Source organism: Cydia pomonella, chromosome 23 (assembly GCF_033807575.1).
Source record: "Cydia pomonella isolate Wapato2018A chromosome 23, ilCydPomo1, whole genome shotgun sequence".
NCBI lineage: Eukaryota > Metazoa > Arthropoda > Insecta > Lepidoptera > Tortricidae > Cydia > Cydia pomonella.
Genome location: NC_084725.1, coordinates 11,167,319 through 11,194,621, shown reverse-complemented (window position 1 = coordinate 11,194,621; position 27,303 = coordinate 11,167,319). Strand labels below are relative to the sequence as shown.

At 36.1% G+C, this 27,303-nt stretch overlaps 2 protein-coding genes across 3 annotated transcripts in view; one reads left to right on the top strand and one right to left on the bottom strand.

The window, feature by feature from the left end:
- Positions 1 to 13,640, bottom strand: part of LOC133530649 (ATP-binding cassette sub-family D member 1) — a 124,304-nt gene extending 110,664 nt beyond the window's left edge. Inside the window, exon 1 of the mRNA XM_061868667.1 lies at positions 13,389 to 13,640. The gene's annotated coding sequence lies outside the window, so the exon portion shown is untranslated. The remainder of the gene's footprint in view (positions 1 to 13,388) is intronic.
- Positions 13,641 to 14,298: 658 nt separating this feature from the next.
- Positions 14,299 to 27,303, top strand: part of LOC133530637 (guanine nucleotide-binding protein G(I)/G(S)/G(T) subunit beta-1) — a 48,772-nt gene continuing 35,767 nt past the window's right edge. The window contains exon 1 of one of the 2 annotated variants that reach the window (XM_061868646.1): positions 14,299 to 14,536. The gene's annotated coding sequence lies outside the window, so the exon portion shown is untranslated. The other variant, XM_061868647.1, reaches the window with a different exon arrangement.

Genomic DNA, 27,303 nt, shown 5'->3' with positions numbered 1-27,303 from the left:
ACAGCATGGATTTGGATCCATGGCCAAGCGAAAGTGGGGCAGCTTGCATAAAGTAGAAGGCCTGGCGTCGCATAAGACCTAACGCCGAACTGCAAAAGAGTGGCTTGAAATCGAACCTATGTAATCACGGTCCTCCTACTGCTTGGCCTTTGCCTTAATTCGAAAGCGCAACTTGATAAGATGCTTTTGTTTTTCGGCCTTCGCAGGGCCCTTTATTACACTTTGACAATTAGGTCGCAGGATCGCGGCTCTGCAGCAACTCGGCCTGGCCGACACATGTGGTGTGCAAGAGACCAAAATACGCTACAAAATCGGTAATCTACGTCGAGAAAATCGGTTGGCCACAAGCCCGACGGTAAGATTTTTTGGCCATGAGCTTTGATGGCCTCCGCGTAAGGTTGGAGATATGCTTACGTGTCCTCACTCTCTTACGACCCTTCGTTATTAGATGGGTACTTGCACACGTATCAAAAAGTTTCGTGTATATAAGTACTACACTACGACTGCGATGCTGATGCAGCCTGCGCGTTTTTTTTTTCCTATGATTTTGGTGCCCCCCTAGACGTGGTGCCCTAAGCAAGTGCTTATTTTGCTTAATGGTTAATCCGGCACTGTGCATATTGAGAGTCCGAGTATTGTACGCCAAATTCTGGCTGATTCTGATGTAACCAAATACTAACCTTACCACCATTTATAACCACTCACATTCAAACAATAAATAATTTGTATTTGTATCTGGTTGGTAGGGACGTTGCCTACGTACTGGGTTCAAATCCTGATTTAAATGATGATTTTTTTTTCTCTTTAACCCATGTGGGGCATAATTGGATAGGTCTTTTAAGACGAATACGGGTCTCCAACAACCATTTTTCTTGATAAAGTGAATATTTTCGGAAATAATTGATCCTAAAGAAAATAATACATCCCTTCCCCCCTGGTTTTACGGTTCTTGTACTGATTTCTATTATAAACCGTTCAATGGAACGAGGGTTGTAACTGCATATCAGAGGCACAAATTAGTATCATGTGAAATTAGCTGTAATTTCTACATTCCTAGACAGGGCTGTCACTGGAACTATAGCCTTCTAACGTCCATCATACAAAAAAACACTCGGTTGGGACGAAGTGAACAATGGATTATGATTGAAACTCGTGACGGAAAACTCTTACGCAAAGTCCGTACCGTGTGATAAGGAACTTCGTTCCAAAATCCTCATTCTCATTCTTTCTCATTTTCATTCTCAATCGTTGGAACGAAGTTAAGAAAGGGTCATGACGGGTTTTCGTGACGGAAAAATCTGACAGTTTTTTTCGCCTAGCCCCCATCCGCCATTCCGCCAGTTTCCGATAAGGAACTTCGTTTCAAAAAGTAAATACAGTTCAATTTTAAGTATAGATATAAAATTGTAGCAATTAGGGTAAACCGTATATTATCGGCCACCCTCCAATTACTGGCCACCTTATACTAAAATGTATAAAATAAGAAGAATTATATTTATTTATTTACACAATTCAAGTAAACTAAATAACTATCGTTCTGATGATTAACTTGGATTGTGTGATTATTAAACAGAATCCATTTTAGTATAAGGTGGCCAGTAATTGGAAGGGGCCAGTAATAGACGGTTTACCTAGCTAGAAGTTTTTAAAAAGAACGGACTTATTGATACACCGCCACTGACAGCCCTATACCTACATATAGCGGGCACTTCACGGTTCGATGGTTTCTCGACACCGGATGCCCGTCATTGGCACTCTTTTAACGACCGCTAGTTACATTTGTCTTGACGTAAAGATTTTACTATACCGTTATGCTTTCACTGTGTAAGCTAAGGTGGCTAAAATTTTATCTTGATTGAAGGTGAATTTTATAACGTCTTTATAAGCATTGACATATATATATATAGGACGGCGGGCCATACGAGCAATAAGAACGGGGCCAGTACAGCGGTGTCAGTAAATAAGTATGGCGTCCCGCAAGGCAGTAATTATCTTAGGCCCCCTTTTTGTTTCTTGCATATTAACGATTTACCTGATTCAACAAAACATAATTGTATACTATTTTCTGACGACACGTCTTTAATAATTAAAGGAGCAGACATAAATAATATTGAAAATAAGATAAACAAAGCTGCTAGACGACTGGTTAGAATTGAATATCCTTCAAATTAATGTAGACAAAACGAAATGTATGTTATTTAAATCATACAAATCTAGAATTCACCAAGTTGTAGTTAAACATAATTTACAACAAGTCGAAGAAGTAGCATTGTTTTTCTTGGTATGATACTCGACCGACACACATTGTAGTTGGATAGAACACGTAGACACGGTCTGTATCAAACTGAACAAATTCTTAATTCATGTTTGCTCTTTGGCGCATCGAACTATTTCGTTCAAAAGTGCCTTATTAATTTATCACTGTTACATTATGCTTATTCTACGATATGGTGTAATTATGTAGGGCAACTCTGTTAACAACGATCGCGCTTTTGTGGCTCAAAAATGCATCCGTACCCTTTGCGGAGTAGTCTGAGATGGGATTATTTTTACAGAATAAACGAATTCTTATTTATTGCATATGCATAAGTTTTAAATGTTAATTAACATTAGAAGAACTAATCAAGTAATCACTGACAACTGTTTTCAGACGTCTATTTAGACTGAATACTATAATATTTAATGTTTTTGTTTATGTTTAAAATTATTTAAATTGATTAATTTAACAGCCGTTTAAAATATTTTTTCTCAAACTTGTAATGAAATGTTGACATGACTTACTTCAAATTAGGTCCGGAAATTCTACATATAAGGTGCGATGAGTGATGATGATATGGAAAGGAATTTCATACAGCCTTAGAGCCTTACACACCTAGGACTGTAAGGCAACCTTCTTTTGTTTTTTAACTATAAAAAACCTATAAGCAAAATTCTGCCAGTATGTTTTTTTTTCTTCATTTTTTTGTCTTTTTTGTGTTTGTAAAATATTATTTCAGGGATTCAAAGGGGAATATTCAGGTTTAACCTATGAAATTGTTGACGGAGTCTTTATTTGGAGACTCGAGTCCTTTTGAGTTCTCTTAAAAAAGACTCAATAAATGGCTCGCCTTTTTAAGCGCCGTCTCGCCGAGTTTCGGAAAAATGAGTCGAGTTCTTCAAATTCAGACCCAAAAGGCTCGAGTTTCTACCAACATTAACCTGATGGGAAGTGGTCATCGTCACCCATGGACATTGAGAACCCTAAATATCCGCTTCTTGAAGAATCCTATGTCGTAGCGCAAAGGAAATACCTCAGGAGGCAACTCATTCCACATTCTGCATTCTGCTTGCTATATCTATTTAATTTATGGTCTGTGATTAACTTAAGTGGGTAACTTTCTAGTTAACTATTTTGACATGTTTTTTTTTGCATGCCAATGGAAAAGAAGATCAACCTGTTAAGCTGATACATCAGTCGATAAAGCTTTTAACAAATAGCTAATAACGTAATTAACGTAGCTCTAATACAATATCAGTAAGCCAAATATTGCCTGTATTGAAAAAAATCCCATTACCTATTATAATAATAATTAGTTGTAAACAGCTGGTTAGCGTTTTATATCTAGAATTACTATTTTATTTATTGAATGAAAATAAACAATGATCTTATTATTGTTAGTACAGTCGAGGAATTTGATTCTTTAGCAGTTTGCGGTTCACTTTACATTGGACAGCTCTTAGCATAAGTATGTACAACAAAAATTACTTGAACCGCAAATTGCTAAAGAATCAATTTCCTCGACCGTACATTTTTAGAAATAATTTCATTAATATATATACATTAATATAGATACTTAAACTAAATTATTATTATTGTTATTTATTACTTTTATTTGGCATGTACAATACTAACATAGCTTAAGTGTTATGTAATTATTATTAATACTCACTATGGATTCTGTCTGAAATAAACGAATTTTTTTTTTTTTTTTTTTATTAATGACAGGACAACACACATGATCAGCAATCATCTTTAATATGCTGTTTGGGCTGTCCCTTGTTGTGCTCAGCAGAGACGGTGCTTTTTTGCGCAAAATTGCGCGCAAAAGTGCGTGACTCCTCGAACATGGTGGATGCGCTGCAGAATTTGGGCAGGCCAATCAGGCTAAAGGCATTGTTGTACTGCACCCTAATAGCATCGTATTACTTTGGGGTATCTTTTTGATACTCTTTCTAACATATTTTAAAACATTTAAAACCGGGTCTCTAACATAGCTTTTCAAAGATTGCATAATATTAGAGAAATCGGGGCGAGTTCTGCTGTGATCGAGTGGCCTAGAGGTTAGCCGCGAAAGCTGAAGATGCCAGTTCGAAATGTTCGAATCCGGCCTAGGCCACTGGGGGGCTTAGTCACTTTTGCTTAGAGTCGGGCCACGCTAAATTTTCATACCAAGTGCTACTTCAAGTATGGTCCATGCCATATAGGAATATGGGGTCATCCATTAATTACGTCACACGTTTAGGGGGAGGGCGGGGTCAAGAAAATGTGACATGTTGTGACATGGGGGAGGGAGGAGTCACAAACTTTGTGACATCACTTTAACTTTTTATACGCTATACAGTTAAATAACGAGTTTTTGAAATGATAATTCTTTTTGTTCGTGTATTTTGTTTTCCTGATCGATTTTTCGTGTATTAAAATATCTAATATTTATTTTTTCATTAAAATAATGACTATTCGAGTCACCGAATTCGTTGAAAAGAAAATTGCTAAATATAATAAGTCACACCAGGGAGGGATTTGCCAAAAATGTCATTGTGACAGGGGAGGGGTAAAAAACCTAGAAATTCGTGTGACATAATATATGGATGACGCCTGGATATGCGTTCTTACTTCAAGTTCGTGCAAATAAAGTGTTGTCAGAGTATATTACATTGATTTTATAACCAAATTTGAAAGAAAGAGATATATACAGCTATTACAGATTACCTACAGGCCTTTTAAATAAAACGTGACTGATAGAGAATGACAGATTTTGATGCTAGAGTCAGACAAAGATGAGTTAGCAGCGACCCTGATAGCCCAGACGGTGCAAGTGTCAAGTAAACGTCATAATTTCATAGAAGTCTGACATTTAAAATAACCCGTGCACCGTCTGGGCTATCAAAACCGCTGCCAACTTATCTTGGTTTGACTCTAGGCTTTTACGGTACACTTTAGCTGCTTGATGTTTTTTGCCTAAAAACCAAATATTTCTGCTAACGGTAAATTTGTCAAAGCATGACATTCACCATCAAACCTCTTAGCCTACATGTTTATATTGTTTATTCAAGTCAGATCGACCACGCGCAGCACGCTATAATTAATAGGCTTAGATTTGTTTACATAATTAATTACTTATTCGTGTATTCAAAAACGATCTAGTCGACCCACTTTTAGATACGAGTACATTGCTAAGAATTGAATTATATAATACTTCGTAAAGACGGGCCTTACAGGCACCAAGAATAGTGCCAGTACAGTGGTCACTGATACCGCTGTGCAGTGTGCATGAATGCGAGTCAAAGCTAAGCGTGCAGTCCAACGCAACTAGAGTCTGAACAAGATAAGTTGGCAGCGATTTTGAAAGCCCAGACGGTGCAAGTGTCAAGTAAACGTCAAAATTTCATACAAGTTTGACGTTTAAAATAACCCGGGCACCGTCTGGGCTATCAAAATCGCTGTTAACTTTTCTTAGTTTGACTCTAGTTGCGACCAATCGCGCGCGTGATGCGAACTCATCAACCAATCTCGTTGTAACATTCCACCGAGGCACATCAAACGAGAATGTTCGATCGAAATTATACGAACAGGCCTATCTTTACTTTCGAAATCTTCGTTGCTAATTAGATTTTTTATAGGTACAATAAATATACTTCACAATCAGTTCTCGTTATACGGTCAAGGAATTTAATTTATGTGCTTCATATCTTGCTACGGTGCAACAAAAACAACAACAAAACCGCACCATCAGCATCATACAATCACGTCTGAAAATATCGGTACGAAAAATGTGCCAAAAATATGTATACACTACCTAACCGTACCGTCGTCACCACAAGCGAATTCTTCGCTTCGCACTGCTTCTATGGGACGACAATCCTACGCGCCTACATTTTTTAAATTTGCCGCTTTTTGTACTTACGGAACTAGAGGAACTTGACAGACTTTATTTACGCTTCTGAACTCGACTGTACATGCACTGATTGTACCCAGTCGACTATAAAAGTAATTAACGAAAATGAAGTTTCTAGAAACAACAAAACCGTTGATACAACTATTTACTTGTAATATCGTCAGGAATACGGGATAAATCAAATAAAATAATAAAAGTCCACAGTACACAGGAAATATGGCAAATTCCTATCCACTCGTCTTTGAACCCGAATGATAATATTTATATAACAATTATAATCTCTAGCGAAGCTGCGAACAAAACAGAACAATATTCCCAAACAATTTTAATCTTAACCATATTTGAATAAGGTTCAAAATATAATAGCTACACAAAGGGGCTGGATAATGATTTGGTTTAAACATATGAGTAACACAGTCTTTGTTCCATGAGCATTCGAAATGGAACCGCATTGCGATCACTTAAGGTTTAAAATTGAATGAGCTACGAAGCCGTCATAATTATTATTGTAACAAAACACTAATTACACCAGAATCAGCTGTGTTTGGCAGATTTTTTAGACGACTAACATGAGCAATATATTCTACGATAAACATATTTATTTTTTTAGTTTATTCTTTCGTGTCTTAACGCAGAGTGAATACTAGGGGAAATTATTAGTTATTTCATGCAGGTCTTATTCTAATGAACGATCATCATGTGAAATTACCTACCTAGTGAAATTGTGTCTATTTGTATATAATTGATTTATATAAGTAAATGTAGTACTAGTAGGTCATTCTACTTCTTCATGAACATTAATCTATTGCCAGAAAAAAGTATGATAGTTATTTAATTCATTGTATAAAATTGTATTCCCAAATTGTACTTGAACCAAATAAAAGTAATTTGTTGACCAAAATTCATATAGGGACATATTAATATTGATTAATGTAAAAAGGTAACGCAGTGGTAAATGCCTTATTTTCATACAAATGTCGAGATAATCAAGGAATACTGAGTTACTGCGATTTAGTATCAGAAATGATAGCCTAATTAAACCTCTTTCTCCATCACAAAACAACAAAGTAATTATTCTAATATATGCATTTTACGAAAAAAAATTAAAAACTTATACACAACGAAAAGTATAATGGCCGTAATATTTTCGGAAATAATAGCATTAAAAGTCGCAAAAGATGTGCTTGTCTGTTATAATTTTTTTTTTATTCTAAATGAAAAATTCACCGAGATCCTTACTTGCGACCTTTTGGAACACTGAAGCTTGCCAGACGCGTGCGAATTTTTCCATTCCTTCCTTTTGTTTACTTATAGATCGTGTCATTCACGTAGACGCGTGTCTTGACACGTATTGTCATTTTATTAACGGTCAGATTTGGAAAATCTGCGCGTCATCGTGGACGACACGAACTATAAAGCTCGACCAGAAATATATGATCATTGTCAAGAGGGCGCTGTTATTCTCATGTATAGGGTCACAGTTCAGTTTAGTATGAAAATTTTTGTTCCAATGAAATTCCGCAATATGGCGCGTGATCATATATTACTGGTCAGGCTTTACAAGCCTTAGATGCTTAGCGATATCTACCGTAAGAATGTTCTATCTTAACGGCACCCGAGTCTTAAGTTATATTTATCGTTTTAAAGATGATTAAATGATTACTACCCAATTATTCTGCTTTTATATCATTTTTTGTAAAAACTGATCAATAGATTTGTTTCTAATCTACGACTCTGGATCTACGATACATACATAACTATTAAATTAAACATTAAAAAACCTCTAACGCCTTATGCCACAAAAAAAGAACATTTTATGCCAAAAATGCCTTATATCATTTTGGAAAAGAGCTGATAATCTTCAAACTGCTGGATCGATTTCTATCAGCTAAGAACCACCGCAAGGAAACTCGCTTCACGTAAAAAACCGCATCGAAATCGGTCCATCCGTTGGAGAGAGAGACACACACATTGGCGTCAAACATATAACTCTCGCTTACGTTTTTGCTTCGGGGTTAAAAAGCAAGGTTCAAGCGAGAGAAACCTCTATACCTTAGTACTTATTTTGTACTACATAAGTTATTAATAAATTCATAATTAATCTACATAATTGCTTTCCAAATGATATAGTATCATTAAGCTATTGATTGTCGTGAGATATAGAACTGCGTCACGAATCTAACAAATTGATTCTTACTTAAATATTGATGTTTACGACTAATGAATACAAATATCAATTAAATAATGATGTGCCATTATTTAAAAATAATTATTCGCTTGTCAATCAACTACTTGTTGTTGGCTGCGTGTTAGGGCGTCCCTTATTTAACGATTTTCAGAAATTAATAACGCATACCCCCTAATTCAGTTTATTTTATCCCAAAACACTCTGAAAATAAATTTCAGGTCATTCCTGTAACAGGAACCTGTGCCGACTTGCAACTAAAATTCCCATACAAATTACTATGGCGAAATTTGGTCAGACAGTAATTTGATTTTTTTTTTATTGGTTTTCTGTACGCATCGAGATTTTTTGTGAAATAATGATTATACGGCAGTAGTATATGCGATTGATACGAAAAAAGTTATGAAAAAAAAAAAAAAAATTGGTTATTTTCATACATTGTATGGGAAAATCGCATGAAAGTCGGCACGGGTTGCAGTTACAGGAATGACCTGAAATTTATTTTCAGAGCGTTTTTGGATAAAATAAACCGATTTATTGGGTATGCATTATTAATTTCTGAAAATCCTTCAATAAGGGACACCCTACTGCGTGTCTACCAGAGATGTGCGAGGATGCGTTAGATGCGTAGCGAGGAATGTGTTTTTTGGCTGAAACCGTATATTCAGCCGGAAAAACATTTTTATGCCGAAACCTACCGAAACAGAAACTCCAGTTGGACACTAGTATTCAGACATAAAATAGAATTCTGTAAGTATTGACATATATCTAAGGACGGGCCTTATGGGCAATAAGAATGGGGCCAGTACAGCGGCGTCACGCACACGAATTCGAGCCATCGTGCAGACTAACGCCGCAACGCGATTGGTTGATGAGTTCGTATCACGCGCTGCGAATGGTCGCAAGTCGCAACTATTTGCGTTAGGCTGCACGATTGGCTCAAATTCGTGATTGACACCCCTGAACTAGCACCATTCTTAGTGCCCGTACGGCCCATCCCTAGATATATGTCAATGTCTGTAAGATAAAGAAACTTCAGATATAGGTACGTCAACCTCGACCTCCATATGTATAAATTAAGGCCAATGCAATTTGAATCCATCATTATAAAATACGCATCTAAATCTAAATTCAGTAAACTGCAGCTAAATTATAATGATTCGCTTGCCCTTGTCCCGTTCACCTTGGAGTCATCCATTACTTACATCACACGTTTAGAGGGAGGGAGGGGGTCGAAAAAATGTGACATGTTGTGACAAGAGGGAGGGGGGAGTCACAAACTTTGTTTTTTTGTGTTGACGTTGTCCTTAAACTACGTCCACAAGAGAGGTATGGGCATTGTGAATGTCATCTCGCTCTGTGTGGTAGGGCACAGCACAGCGGATGTCATTCCAGATCTAGAGCAGAGCCCAATTGGGGAAGTACCTCCACCTTACAGAAAATCGCAGCCAAATAACAATAGACTCTACTCATAGTGTTGTGTTCCTGCCGGTGAGTAAGGTTGCCAGAGCTCAACGTGGGGCGGGAGGGAGTTAGGGTCGGCAACGCGCATGTAACTCCTCTGGAGTTGCAGGCGTACATAGGCTACGGATACTGCTTACCATCAGGCGGGCCGTATGCTTGTTTGCCACCGACGTAGTATAAAAAAAAAAGACGTCACTTTAACTTCATCAATAACCAAAAAAATAATATCATTTTTTATTCACTGTTATGTTAAAAGTTTTTGGAACGATAATCGTATTTATTCGTTTAGTTTTCTTTCCTAATCGGTTTGTGTTATAACATTAATAATATTTCTATTATCAAAAATATTTTGTATAAGTATTAATAATACCATTAATACCTAATTCGATTAGCCAATTTCACTGAAAACAAAATTGTCAAAAATGTATGATATCACACCAGGGGGGTTTGCTAAATGTGACAAGGAGTTTGGGGTCAAAAAAACCTAGAAATTCGTGTGACGTAATTAATGGATGACCCCTTTGGGTGATCTATGATCTTTTCAGATCTGTAATTAACTTTTACATACAAAATATACAATACAATTTAAATTAAGTGGAAATTAGACATGTTTTAGTGATGCTTTCTCCATCAAGCCCATTGACATATACCTATCGAAGGACGGGCCTTACGAGCAATAAGTATTAGTTGCCTGTGGAAAGAAAAGTACAGTCAGCGATAAAAGCTTGTACCTAACAAAAATGATTTGCCCGTTGTCCGCCATTTACCCAGCTACATTCTTTCTTCACTTTCTTGTGACGTTATGTTCAATAAAGCTTAAATAAATAAGACAATATTTTCTGTCAATTCAAAATGTCATTTCGCGCAACCAGGAAAGACCTTACAAAAGTCGATGTCACACAATAATAATAAGTCTATTGTTCGTGACAACAGTGTCATTTGAAATATCTGCTTGAACTAGGAATTTATTGCGAGAATACAGTAAATAAATAAATAAAAAGATAAATATTATAGGACAATTTTACACAGATACCAAGTTCCACAGTAAGCTCAGTAAGGCTTGTGTTGTGGGACTTGTGGGTACGGTCACGTCTGAAAATATCGAGACGGACAAGTGCCAAAAATATGTATACACTACTCTAATATATGGACCATAACGTCGTGAATACGTATTTTTGGCACTTCAATCGTGTCGATGTTTTCAGACGTGACTGTACTAGACGACGATATATATACTATATAAGTATAAATAAATACTTATATACATAGAGAAACTACCGAGGGAGCCAGGGGTCACAAAAGGATTTACAAAAGTGTGATCTGAAATTGGAACGATGTTTTCCCAGAAAAGCGACTGGTAATCAAACGATATTTCGTATTTAGTTGTGTGAAATTCATTGGTACGAGTCGGGGTTCGAACCCACGAATGATAGTTACATGCCTTATACCCTTAGACCAATGCTTAAACTATGAGTAACATTACTTAAGTATTAAATTATGAATTAGTTGAACTAAAATTGGAATATTGTTACCAACTACTATTATGTTATCAAGTTATGAAAACATGTGGGTAATTAGTTTCGATAATCATAAGTTGAAATAACAAGTATGATAAATATTTATCTATTTATCTATGATTAATGAGTTTTGGAGAATGTAAATGCGGAATTAAATTTGCCTTGTTTATTATTATTAGACATTGTGGTGAAAAACATGTGGCCCCATAACAAGTTGCGATGATATAAGTGTTATAACATCATTTAATAAACAATATTACAGAATAGATACAAAAGTGACAGTTTGACTGGCCAATTTACTACCTAATCTACCCAATTCAACTGTCATTTTAGTCCAGTCCCCATCAGATATATTGGAGCGGCCAAGTTGCTCACAAATATCTAAACACGCCTCTACAATTGTCAAAGTGCTATCTAGAGTGCATGTTTAGATATTTTGAGCATTGCCTGCTCTGATATAAAAGTAGAACTAAGGTTCTACACCGGGTATAGGCAAAGAGATTTGAAATAGAGGTGGATTGTTAAAGAAAACTTTGTAGCCACAGTAAATTTACTGCCATCTTTCGACACATGATTAAAACTTTAAAACACCATTTGTCTTTGATCCTTATCCTTTCACTGATATGTGTTAAAATCGTTATATATCAAAAAGTGGCGCCATCTTTAAATAAATATGATACCTCTGGTCTTCTATTAGATGGCGCCACTTTTTGATATTCAATAAATTAAACACATTGACACAAACACAAACACTGAAAAAAAAACTTGGGTATTATAAAATTAAATTCTGAATTTAAGCTGCTATTTAAACTTATTTTATTAAAATGTTAGGTATCATGATACCACATTGTTTGCAGGTATTATATGGGCAGTGATCAGAATAGGCAGAATATAAATACCTAAACTTGGTAAAACAAAGTCATAAAGTGGAGACTGTCTTGGGATAAATTGCGAAAACATACTAAGTAAATAATATTGTTATAAATACGGTAAAAAACAATGCATTCCTCATTTATATTCAATACAATGAATAGGCATAAAATAAAACAAACAGTCTTTTTGGAACTTTCTAAAGATATATACTGCTCAAAAGAAAATAGAGGCTACTAAGCGTTTAGAATGTTGCATGAAAAGCAGAATGTGAACACAACATGTTTAGTGCCATGTTTAAAAAAAAAACATTGTTTTATTTTACACCTCTTGATTGTATTGGACAAAAACTAGGATTGCACTGTTTTTCACTGTAACACAATATTAATTATTTAGTATGTTTCCAGTACTTTAGTCCCGGAAAAAAATGTTATTGCAAGGCAGTCTCCACTTTATGAATTTGTTCAACCATGTTCAGGTATTTATTTTATACCCTGCTTATTCCAATAACACGTGAGCTCAACGAGGGAAGGGGGTTTAGGGTTGGCAACACGCATGTAGCTCCTCTGGCATACGCCTACCATCAGGCGGGCCGTTCGCTTGTTTGACACCGACATCGTAAAAAAAAAAACACTGTATATGGGACAAACACAGTATATGTTGAAAGATCTAATTTTGCTTCCGTTTTTCTCAGCATTAACATTGTTGGCATAGCAGTTTTTTTTTTAGATTACCCACTTCCCTCTTAATACTGCTATACTAACTTTAACCCCCATTTCACACCCGTAGGGTACCTAATCCAGAATAAAAGGAGGCTATGTCTAATATCTTGTTACTATCGGCGGGCCAAATTTCATCCAAATCCATACAACGGTTTTTGATTGAGTTAGCAAAAAAAAAAACAAACATTACAAAAGGACATTTGTACTATTACTATTATAGTAGGATAAACAGAATAGAAACGTTATCGAGACAAGGATATTTATTATACTGTAACTATTTTACGCAATGCGGTACTGCGTTCACGAAGAGAACGACAAAAGGCTTTATCAAGGACTTGGCCCGCTGAACAATCTACAGATCTTAAAATATCATACGAAAACAGTAAAATCGCCGACTCACAAGTTTTCAAGGCAACCCAGTCTATATAAAACGATTTTATGGAAATTATATCTAAAATTAAACTATAATACTTACCGACAGCAACTACCTATATTAGATTACTCAGCTTGTTATTATTGCGGAATAACTCACAATTGAAGTCTCCAACAAAGTCCTAAACAAACCAGCATCTAAAGGAAGTCTATATAGTTTAATTCCGACACTTAGTTCATAACTGATACACGCGTGAAATAATTTAATTGCTTATTTTCCAAATAAATCTTCACGGAACGAGCGCAAGCGGACTTCGTGACACGTCTATTACGCAGAAGATAACAAAGCGCACTGCTGAGCTGATTGACGTTTGCTTACTTGACAACAAACTTTCGTTCGGAAATCATATGAAAATTAAAATGATTCGAAGTAGTTTCTAGTTTATTAAAATTTTGTTGTATATTATTGTTTTGAATTATTGGTTAAATTATGTAATATCATAATACTCGGAAATATTTTATTCTGAAAGGTAATTTATTTTGTCTACTGAAAGACGGTGAATATATATGCTAGTTTTTTTGCGTAAAACGGAACGCAATAAGGTATATCGCCAAATTATTATTGGTGAGAATTTTATGAAATTTGTACACCATTTTCTATTTAATCTTGCTATTACAGAGATAGAACTAACATTTCTTTTTTTTATTCATTGACATCCTTTAATGAGATTCTTGTTGTTAATTTCGTTTCGTATAATCGTATTTTAAATAGCCCGCTTTATATTATTCACGCCCAGTTTGACGTCACAATACGGGGTTCTCGAACTACCTTACCGCACCCCACAGTATTCAGTTGAAAAGGGTGTAAGTGCGAACATGAATATTTTAAAAGGCTTTAGACGCTGGTATTAGAGAAGGAATTTGTGTGGCAAGATTAATAGTTTACAACGTTGCCACCAGGTAGCGGTGTAGGACTGAAACAAGACTTGCGCGGAATCCACCAATCACATTCCTGGAATTTTGACGCAATTTGCAAATGGCCGTGAGGAGGACTGTGCCCGGGATAAGGTGTATGAAAAGCTAATGGTGGTAGAGTCCGTGTTAAAAACTTGTGATTAATTCTTGATTCAGTGTGGTGTTGTTGTACAGATACAAAATGTGCCAAAAAGTGAGAATCCAGTCTTAATGGTGATATAGGAAGCGCCCTGAAACCGCTGGAGGGACGATCGAAGTTATATTGCTGACGGAAGGGTAAAAGTTCTTGTCTTATTTTATCACTTCTACTGTTAGCTTGTAATAATGATGAATAAGTGTTTGTGCTTTATTTTAGTAAAATATTTACTTGTTTGAGTTGGGACCGCGGCGTTGATAAGTTTATCGGGCAAGTTTTCGAGGGGCACCGCCGGCCTGTACAATTGGGTGAGCCATTTAATTTCTGTTTCGAACGCTATCATTGATTCAATCTAGTTCCGTTTGCCGTATGTTAGGGTGCTTTCTAGTACATCGTATATCGTATGCTAGGATGTCACGTATTCGTGAAAATCTAGGCGTGCATGTACGCGTACTATAGGTACATGCTTATAGAGTACAGAGGCACAGCCCCTGTTGCTAGTCGGACCATCGATTCTTATACATATCACCTCATTACTGCAAAATATGTTCACAAATAACTTTAAACAGCCACTACATATGTACATATGGTAGTTAAGGCGGATTATATTGACGTTTTGGGCGTATTTTAGACATTTTAGTGGTGTGTAAAATGTACGGTATGGTCCAGTATGTACCTGTCATACAGTGTGGAAATACGTTATGCTACCTAGTTATGAGTAATTTTGTGGTTAACTTGTGTACTTTATTTAATGATGTTTTAATACAAAATTATATATTATTAAAACTCAGTCTATCAATAACATACTACTGGTATATGTTAGTAATACTATATGGTAATTTTAATTCATGTTTGTTGTACATAATTATGGATGTAACTTCCCAAGAATTAGACATTTGGATTTGATGGACATATTATCATAGGATTGTTCAACCAAATATAAGGTCATGTTAGGTAAGTGAAACATATGTAGTTTACTTACCTAACATGACCTTAAATATAGATCTGTCTCTTCATCCCTTAGATTTGTTATGTTTGTCCTAATTCTGTCTTTGTCATCAAAATTTTAGCTTTAGCTATCATATCATAAACTAATTACAGGCGTAGATATACGTTATCCTATTGTATGTATAAAGTTTCAGAGCAGTCTAGCGAGTTGTTTTATAATGAGAGTGTAACTATGTTTGTATGGAGAGCCAAGCTTGCTGCGGACTCTTAAATCAACAACAGCCAAAATACTGGACATCATTTTTGAACCTCTTTTTGCATTTTTTTCTTTAGAATCATAAATTTTGGCCACCAAAGGGGTTTGAGCTCACCAATTTCTGTTTTGTGTCGGTTTAAAAGTTAAAGTACCGTCATTATCATTTGTGTTCTCCGTTTCCCATTTATTTAGAGTTGAAGCTGTTTGTTTTTCCCCATTAGTCATCCCATCATACTTTCTTCAGATTCAATTTATGATTTCTAGCTATATTTTTCCAATACATCATAAGAGAACGAAAATCCATTTGCAACAGGCAATTGATTTTTGCATGTAGAAATGGTATATAAGGAGAGTGGGTGTTCCTAAACAATCTTGTTAAATAACTACAAAGGTGTAAACATACATATGCACTAAAATATTGAAGCCGTGCACCTACACGTCACACAAGTTGACCATGTGTCTTCTCTCATAAGGATCTATATATTAGAATGTGCACATGCATGCAAAACACAGCGTGCACAGGCCTCTATACCACCAGTATTTGTTTAGACATGATTTTCTGTTCAGTATACATGTATATTATCTATCAACAAAATACTAATGCAACACTATGACCTCGGATTTTCATAAGATGCTAGATTGCAATAACAACAACCGTCTGAGAGGTCATCAGTATAAACTGGTGTCTCGCAGGTCCTACAATAATCCTCATGACACTTTTTAGCAACAGGGTCAATGCTTGGAACAAACTCCAGTATAGTATCAGCCTAAAGTGTTAATGAGTTTAAGAATAAAAGAATAAATCCTACTCAAAATTGAAAACTTTATTTATAAATAACTCTGAATCCAGGCATTATCAGTAATTTCAACTGCCTGCCTGCTTTACAAATAATATCTGTATTCTTGCCAGAGTATGAATGTGTCTTCAGCTTTGGTAACTGTTTGCTACCAATTTTAATTAAATTATTATTCATACATGCAATGCAGTTATTGGTAATTGGCAATAGATTGTGCTTTGAAATGGAAACAACAGTAAAACATGCTAATGCATGATTTATAACAACAATAGGCATTCATCAAAATCTACATAGCATATCTAATTTATTTTCTGTAACACTTTATTGAAGGCAGTTTCGAAAATAGATCTAAACAACTTTACACACTACATTATGACATACTTTAACAAATTAGTTCAATTATATTATGACTCTTTCAGAATCAGAACATTTAGTTGCTTTCACGTATAAATACATGCAAATACAATTGTAAAATATACTCTAAAGTACTTACATGCTAAAACTGATTATTCTAAGGTTAGGTATATATGGGAGTTGTGGTTATGCTTTGTTTGTCTTTACTGAATTACATCCTTTTGCAAAAGAGCTGATATTCTTCAAACTGCTCGATCAATTTTAATCAAACATAGCTAAGAACCACTGCTAGGAAACTCACTTTCACGTTTAAAAAGACCACATCAACATCGTTCCATCGTTTGAGAGCTACAATGCCAAAGACACAAAGACAGACATTGGCGTCAAACATATAACACCTCTCTTTTTGCATCAGGGGCTAAAAAAGGATGCAACGTGAACCACATATGTAACTGTATAGGTATAGCCGTACTTTGGTATTCAACTTTGAACTTTGTGGTTAAACTGTACAACTGAACATGATATTTGGCCAAATACAGTAATATGTATAGATAGATGTCATACCTGTATATTCTAGTTCATTGGTTCCATTCCAAACCTGGGGGTAGTTACTTGTGTAAGGAAAGTGGTTCCCTGTCTATGAAGCTGATAAGTGGCCTCAATTTCTACGACACGGTATTCACCTAGTCCTTAAAAATTATAAAGACTAATCACAGAGTCAGACCATGCTAAGTTGGCAGCGATATTGATAGTTCAGCCTGTACAAGTGTTAAGTCATCATTTCATAGAAATCTGATGTTTCAAATAACGCACTGTCTGAGCTGTCAAAATGGCTGTCAACCTATCTTGGCCTGACTTTACATACATTCTTTCGAAAGAAGGTTGTAAGTAACAATTACTCAAAAACCCTTGATTTGTCTGCGTTTTAGATACTTGAGACTTAAAACTATCATAAGGCCATATGAAGGTTTGCACAATTATAGGATATAAGCTTTTAGAAATAAGCCATATAATAGTGTGTTTTGTAATGGAGTTGAGTTTCTTTGAGTTGATGTATGGCAGTGTTTGTCAACCTTGTTTGCATAAGTATGTGAAAAGCGTTGAAAATCTGCTGAAATGCAAAGTGGTTGGGACATAAGTGTTCTATAGGTATAAGCACAGAATAGAATAGACTTAGTTCTTTACAAGCCTTTTTAAGTAAGAAAGATTTTTCTATGAGTTTTTACAAGCTTGTTGCAAGTTAAGCAATGTATGTTATGTTTGGGTCAAATCATGCAAGCTAAATTAGACCCACTTCCTATGGCACCATCAAGCTGATCATATTGCGTGGACATAGGAGGTGGCTATTGGAATTCTGTGATGAAACGGTTCACCCTTTACTTAAATATATAAAAAAAAAAAACTTTAATTTTTTTTTTCTGTATGTAGGTCACAAGGGCTTTATTATCTATCTATCATTAAACAATATTTACAATGACATCATAATAGTCACATGAAAAATAGCAACATTATAAAGAAAACAGCCTATTGGCTATTTTTATTATTATTTATTTTAAAATAAATAATTAGTTCCTACAATATAACAGAAACAGAGTAGTTTTAAAGACATACTTGAGAAACATTAAAAACCCCTAAAAACCCATTTAAACCCTATTGTTCATATTGTGCTTGTGTGTCTTTTTTTGTTTGCTTATGAGTTGCTGTATATACTATTTATTTGCGACAATAAATTACTTTTTTTTTTAATTATCAAAATGAACATTAATCGTATAAAACAACAAGTGCAGTGATATCCACACATCAGCTATCAGCTGCTAGCGTAGTAATCAATATAATATAATAATTATAATATAACAGAGATGTATACATAGTCTCTATGGTTAACAATACATTAAATTTGGAGGTGTAAAGGCTCTCCAAACGTCAAAATGAAATTATATGAAATAAATCGCGTCAGGGCTGTTCAAGCTAACAGTAATAAATAAATATTATGAGACAATTTTATACAAATCGACCTAGCCCCACATTAAGCTCAACAAACAGAGATGTGACTTATTTGAAATACTTGTATTTAAAATGCAAATACAAAATGCAAAATACCTATTTTGTATTTTGTATTTAAATACCTTTTAAAGAAAACTATTTTGTATTTTATTTCAAATAGTTTTTGGGACCTATTTTCTATTTTCAAAATACAAAATACTTTTTATTAGGTAAAGTAAGTAGGAGTTACAATTTCTTCTGACGTTACAATCCTTGCAACTCTCTCATTCTTTTATGTCGACCGGTCTGGCCTAGTGGGTAGTGACCCTGCCTATGAAGCCGATGGTCCCGGGTTCAAATCCTGGTAAGGGCATTTATTTGTGTGATGAACACAGATATTTGTTCCTGAGTCATGGTGTTTTCTGTTTTTTTTTTTTTTTTTAGTTTATTTATTCACTATGAATTTTTTGAAACAGGGTTTAACACAATGAGCCACTATTGAAAACGTCTAGGGTTTATGTAATAGTTGGCGAGATTGCGCTGACCGATCCTTGTTTGCTTAATACTATTATTACATACTTAGTTATGTTTTCCTGTCGAAGCTGTTATTGTACCTATCGTTTAAATATCGACCTTATGTATATGTATTTAAGTATTTATAAATATTTATATATATCATTGTCTACCTACAACACAAGCCTTAATGAGCTTATTATATTATACTGTGGGACTTAGTCAATTTGTGTAATAGTGTCCTATAATATTTATTTATTATTTTAACATGAAACTGGTGAATATGTTTAGTAACGCCGCAAATTACCACAAGCGTAGCGAGAGATAAAAAATGTGGAATCTTAAGCGTTGCAAGGGTTTCAAGGCACGAGAGGTAAACAAACTTTTCTGCCCTGGTGAAACACAAACGAGACGTTTTCACCAACCAACGAGAGGTACCTATATACTAGCTGTAAACATTACAAATCTAAATTAATGATTTTAATAATTGACCGTTAAAAACCATCACTTAAAAGTCCATTCAACCGGTAAAATTTGCACTCTAGAGGACTGATATACACACTATTTTTAAAGAATAAAAAAGGCTTTCCAACTTGTAAATTCCGAGCAATACTAACTTTTTAATTCAGACTAGGTATTCACTATTTAAGAGTACCTTTTATCGCAAAGTATTTGTATTTTAAAAAAGCATTTTGAAAATACCTATTTTGTATTTAGTATTTTAAATACAAATTTGAAAACTATTTTGTATTTTGCATTTGAAATAGTATATCAAGGAAGTATTTGTATTTTGTATTTAAATACTTTTTATAAACTATTTTTCACATCTCTGTCAACAAAGCTTGTGTTGTGGGTACTCGACGACGATATAATTATATAATAGATAGATACAGATAAGTACTTCAATACATAGAAAACAGCCATAAATCAGGAACAAACATCTGTGATGAACGCACAAATAAATGCCCTTACCAGGATTTGAACCCGGGTCCTCCTGCTTCGTAGGCAGGGTCACTACCAACTAGGTAAAGAGGACGTTACTTAACGATTAACATGTTCTCGAATGGCGTTTAAACTGCTCAGAGCATAATTGCGTAGATAAACATCTCGGCGGCGACATTTCGACCTCGGACTAGATTTCCTGCGAATGGAAGAAAACTGAGATTAAGGCCCTCAGCACACGGCGCGTAAGCGTAAGAGACGCGTAAGCGTATAGTATTACGTGCGTAGAACGAGAGCGCTACGAGCACGTACAACTTTAAACAAGCCCGCACACGAAGCGTCGTCGTAGCGTAGCGTATGAGATTTCTGGGCTACAACCGCGAAAATCGAAGTTTGTCAATTGCGGGCATTTTTCTCTGTCACTCTAATTATGTCTTAGTGAGAGTAAAAGAGAAATATCCCCGCAATTTGCGAAATTCGGTTTTCGCGGTGGGCCCCCTGTCTTCATTACGACAGGCGTACCGTAATACACGCGTAAAAAACAAAACTTCTGACATAATCAAATAATAAAAAAATCCTCCCCTGAAGAGAAAGTAAAATCTGACGCCAGCGACTACATGATTTCAACGAATGAGATTTCACTTATAAAACGATTACGCTTACGCGACGCTTGGTGCCCAGAACTCTACGCGTCTTGTACTTATGGGGCACAGCAGCTGACCGTGATAAAGCATTCAAAATGCAGAAGCGCGCCATAAGAATAATAACACGCAAACCTTATGACCATCCCGCGAAAGACCTGTTCAAGGAGTCAAAAATACTTACGCTGCCGGGAGTTTACATCTTGAATGCATGTAAGTACGCTCGAGCCAACTTACACAACTACGAAACAACAACTCACGCATACAGCAGGAGCACTCGCAGACGTAATCTTATATTAATTCCAAGAAGTAGACTCGCTAAATCTCGTAAGTCAAATTATGCAACTTGATACCATTAGAAATATCGGAAGTACAGAGCGATAGATTGTTTGCAAACAAAGTAAAAATATTATTAACAAATTTAGCATGTTATAATATCGAGGAATTCGTCGATAACGGTGGCCGACCCAGACCAAACACTTTAAATGAAACCTAATTAAATATTAGATTATAATAATTGCAAAATATTGAAATGTAATTATCTTAATAATATGCTATAATATTGAAGTGTAATTAGTTAGTTGACGTGTAAAATGTACTATTTTATAAATAAAGAAATGAATGAATGTACTCGTAACTCGACTGGCGAGAAACTGCACAGGACCGGGATCAGTGGCGAGCAGTAGTGTTGGAGGCCAAGACACACTTTGGGTCGCTGCGCCAAAGGAGTAAGTAAGTACTCGTAACGTTTTTACACGCTTACGCTCCGTGTGCTGAGGGCCTAACCGTAGGTTAAAGATCCGTTTTAGGTAAAACGTATTGGCCTGTCTCTTGCAAACTAGTGCAGCTAGCGTGATCCTCTGTCTCGTTTGCACAGTTAAAAGAGAGGTATTCTATCGCGTGTGCGTCTTGATACGCGCGGTTAGATGTGCTAGAGGCTAGTATGTAACTTATTAACTTAAATTTTAATTATCGTGTTAGCTTTACATACTTATGCCATAGTCATTGCCCCTTCATGCTTCCGTCCACCCTTTCTCAGAAAAAAGCCTTTAAATGGCTTAGTCGTTTATCGATTAGCCCCAACGATTTGCTTTCCCTTTGAATTGATTACCAGTTCATTTTACTTCCCTCTAGAAAGGGGTTTCCCTTTCAGAGTTACCGCTACAAATGAAAGGATATCTCCTTCCTAATTCAAATTTTATGACACCTGTGCTGTCAACGCGTTAGACATCCACTCCTTCACCTAAAACATAAATTCACTATATTGATCCTATTTTTATGAATAGAAAGATGAAAATGGCATAAGCGTTATAAGGGTTAGCTTCAAGAGGTTAGCTCTTAGGAACGGGTATCAGACATTCGAAAAGAGAACTGCTTGCCCGTATTAAAGACACTTAAAAAGCCAAATGGAAGGGTTTTAGGCAGCAACGGCTTTGGTAAGCAAAGCCTTACGAAAACCCTTGAAGAGGATACCGGACCGGTCCCTGCTTCAGACTAATTATTTACTTTATTTTCATGGTATAATGTGTGTAATCTTTTTTTAACTTAGTTACGTAACGTATTAGAACAAAGCTTGACAATTAATTAAACGTCCTGCATTGTGAGCAACGCATGTAACAATAAGAAAATATAGACACGGGCAAGGGCAACATCCGCTAGGTGTACTCCTTACATTTCATTAAAGTGTCAAAAGGGCCTCTACGTGTTGGCTTCGGCTCCGCGCACGCCTCCCAAAGGTCCGGAGCACCATTGTTCCGTGATGGGAAAGACATGAAAATATAGACGTAAGTGCATCTATCTTATATAGAAAACACGCACAATGCCCAATGCACAAGTAAATTAAACAGTGCCATGACTGAGCACGAACCTACCTATGGAACCCCTAGTTTGAATTTGAATCACGGGCCTTTTGTTACGTCTTGTAAACCGCGCGGTTCACCGCGAAGCATTACCTAATGCAGCACGCCTCTGTGGCTACTCGCATAGGCAGATATTTATTTATAATATTTTAAATAATTTATTTTGCCCTACGCAATTTGGTACTGGAGACTAGGGTGTCCCTTATTGAAGGATTTTCAGAAATTAATAATGCATACCCAATAAATCGGTTTATTTTATCCAAAAACGCTCTGAAAATAAATTTCAGGTCATTCCTGTAACTGCAACCCGTGCCGACTTTCATGCGATTTTCCCATACAATGTATGAAAATAACCAATTTTTTTTTTTTTTTTCATAACTTTTTTCGTATCAATCGCATATACTACTGCCGTATAATCATTATTTCACAAAAAATCTCGATGCGTACAGAAAACCAATAAAAAAAAAATCAAATTACTGTCTGACCAAATTTCGCCATAGTAATTTGTATGGGAATTTTAGTTGCAAGTCGGCACAGGTTCCTGTTACAGGAATGACCTGAAATTTATTTTCAGAGTGTTTTGGGATAAAATAAACTGAATTAGGGGGTATGCGTTATTAATTTCTGAAAATCGTTAAATAAGGGACGCCCTACTGGAGACGTGCTGGCTTTTAGGGCTAGATCAAATAAAGCGGAGTCCGCTTTGTCGGTGTATTCAAATTTGTATATGCCAGGCAGTAGGGTATTGGGAATCGGTGTTTTCATATAAATCTTTCTCATTTGTCCCTGCCTCATGTCACGTGGGGCGGGGCCAAATGGGAATACGCCGCTGTTTCTGACCGCTCCGCTTCACTCCTTCGCTTCTGCTTCTGTCCAAACAGCGGTGATAAAGCGAATAGCGATTGGCTATTTTTCGCGCAACGATCGTCCGAAATTTACATCATTTCATCGTACCAGTTTTTATGCGACTTATGCGTTTTAGTTAAAATGATTTACATCGTATACCCGTTCCAAAGACCAAAATCATACTTGAATAAAGAAGATTCATGCAATTTGAGGTTCTGTCAAGTCAAAGTGCTGTTAATAATTAAATACTGCATGAATGCACCTGTCATAACGCATTAGCTCCCTTTAAAGGGCGTAGGCGCCCCTTCAGGCACAGGTACGTAAGCGCCATCTTCGACATGCCGCCATTATTGTAATGTCAATGGATCTTTTGTCTGTGGGCTATGCACCTGAGCCTCATTTACTAAAGGCCAGAGCACACAGGCTGCGCAAGGCAAGCTTTGTGCCGTCTCTTCTAAGGATCTGAACCCTGGCCAGTGAACTGGGGGGTGATATCGTTGGAGGCCTGGGGGGGGGGGGGGGGTGGTTAGACGCCGCAGTTTAGATGACTGAGGTGGCTTGGGCATGTGTATCGAATGGAACGGACTCGTTCACCACGTCAAATCCTGCTAAGAAGTTTCAGACGCAAAAAGACCGGTCGGGCGGCAAAACTTGTCAAAAATCGTTAAAAACCGCGGGGAGCCCCAGATAAGTGTTTGTGATGTTTTCAAGCCGAAGGTACCACTTTGTCGCTTACCATAAGGACGAAATTTGCTTGTATTTTTATACGTATAACCTATCAGAGCGAGCGTCCTTATGGCAATCGACAATTTGGTACCTTGTGCTTGAAAACAACACAGCTGCTATTCTCACCCATACTAAAGATTAATTTGAGTTGAACACATAACCTAAAGTATAAATAAATATTATAGGAAATTATTACACAAATTGACTAAGTCCCACTGTAAGCTCAATAAGGCTTGTGTTGCGGGTACATAGACAACGATATATATAATATATAAATATTTATAAATACTATCTATAATATCCATGCTCATCACACAAATAAATGCCCTTACCAGGATTTGAACCCGGGACCATCAGCTGCGTAGGCAGGGTCACTAGGCCAAACCGGTCGTCAAAAGTATAAAACAGAGATGTAAGTTAGCAATCCGTTTTATAACCTTGGAATTAAAGTCGTATGTATTATGAATAGAATAATTCGATGTATTTGTCTTGGCGGTTTCCGAACGGACTTGTCACTCATTTTAAACCTATTAGCACAGCTATTTTCTATTTATCATTATCGTATATCTAAGAGCCCTACTAACGTCTGTCACTAATGTGCAGATCAGAATAATTACGTATAGTCATCTGCAGAGATAAAGTTCCCTTCAGTTTTTTACAGTGACGAGATATCTATATTTTATTTGCAATCACATACAATATCGATATATAGGTACAGAGGATTACTAAATAAATCATAATAACTAATAATTACTATTAGTAGTTTAAAGAGCTTAGAAATTTCCAGAATTTACCTTACGTAGTAGTTAAAAATCGGACAAGTGCGAGTCGGACTCGCTCACCGAGGGTTCCGTACTTTTTAATATTTGTTGTTATAGCGGCAACAGTAATACATCATCTCCGGTTCCGTACCCAAAGGGTCAAACGGGACCCTATTACTGAGACTTCGCTGTCCGTCCGTCCGTCCGTCTGTCACCAGGCTGTATCTCATGAACCGTGATAGTTAGCCAGTTGAAATTTCTACAGATTATGTATTTGTGTAGCCGCTATAACAACAAACACTCAAAACAGAATAAAATAAATATTTAAGGGGGGCTCCCATACAACAATTATTTTTTTTTGCCTTTTTTATAAATAATGGTACGGAACCCTTCGTGCGCGAGTCCGACTCGCACTTTTTGTATGGAGGATCAATTATATTTCCTTCTTAAGAAGGGCGCTGACCCCGAGCCGTGTAATGAACTGAAATGTAATATTTTGTAGGTATTTATAAGAGGGATACTGCGGAGATGACAGAATTATTTCTATAGGCTATAAATAACTTGGTAACCAAGGAAAAAGAAACTTACCAACAGATTGGAAATTGAATGTAATATAAAGTAAGGGGTCATTCACCCATTTAATCGCTTTCAGCAGGGCCATTCCCTTGAAAATATCAGACGCAGAGGTTCGACACGAAACGGATCGGACGTTGCTAGAGTCAGACCTAATCTATAGTTCGTTTTTTTATCATTAGAAAGGTTTTGAAAAATAAATCACAGCAAATATGTAACAAATATGAATCATAAACGATTATTTACATTTTTTTGCTTTCATAAGTAATATTAACATTTTTTGAAAGAATTTTGTGATAACGTTCTATAAAAAGACACGTTATATATATTATAAGTTGGCAGCAATTTTGATAGCACAGCGTGTGCAAATGTTAAGTAATAGTACATTACTATAGAGGCCGGGAAACGAATTTCTCAAAATTGCAATGAAATAGTAATAACAATAGGATGATGAGAGGTCATATAATGCGTGGGGTATTGAAGGGGAACAAAAAATAGATTATTTTGGCGCAAATCGATTTGACCTCTATTCTAATATCAGTCGAGATGCCTTTTTGTTCGAAATGAAATGTCAATTGCATACAATTCTGACAAGTCTCGCATGTTAGTTTGTATCGAATGATACGGAAATAGGCCCCCGACTCTAAGTTTGTCTCTGAATAAAAAAAACTACGGATGCGTGACATGCGTCAATAGTTTTCATTTACCGCCTGACGTACAGTTTATCTTTTTATTAGTTTTAAGTATAAAATGAATTTGTTTTGTTGTTTTCGTCTAAAATGAGCGATAAAAATATTTCGGAGACGCCGCCACATATCCGCGAGTTCCGCCAAGACAGCAACGATGCCCCAACGTTGGCTGTAATTTGGGTGAGTGAATGTATCATAGAAAGTTCATAATATGTGTAAAGATAAAATAGTGTATGTAACTGTACATAATTAGGCATTAAAACACTCGTGTGGTCCTTTTAAGAAACTCACTTCGTACGTTTCTTAAACCCACACTCGTGTATTTTAATGCCTTTTATTATGTAGCAGTCACATAAACTACTATAAAAAGATAAAATATTATTATTGAACAGATATAAAAAACACCGCTGTTCTGTTCCTACTGCCATAACTCCTTTCTACGTTTTTGCATCATAATTTCTATGCAAATTAAATGCAACTAACATTTCCGTGTTAGATTAGCCTTGCAAAACGCTTTATTTCGAGACCTGTTTATGTTAAAATATGTACCACGCCTTTTGAAGTTATAAATGTCTAAATTAAGTTATTTTTATCAGTTTCTGACAACTTTGAATGATTCGATAACCATGATTCAAACGAGAATATTTTTGAACCAATTAATTATTTTCTAGAAATTGCTATTGAACTATTCACTACATTAAGAACCGGCATAGAGAATCTACCTATTTTGCGCCATGAGTTGTTGTCGGCCGACAACAAACTATGGAACCATGAATTTCACAGCACCATTGAACTATTGACTACGTATAAGAACCGGCACAGAGAATCTGTACCTATTTTGCGCCATGAGTTGTTGTCGGCCGACAACAAACTATGGAACCATGAATTTCACAGCACCATTGAACTATTCACTACGTATAAGAACCGGCACAGCGAATCTGTACCTATTTTGCGCCATGAGTTGTTGTCGGCCGACAACAAACTATGGAACCATGAATTTCACAGCACCATTGAACTAT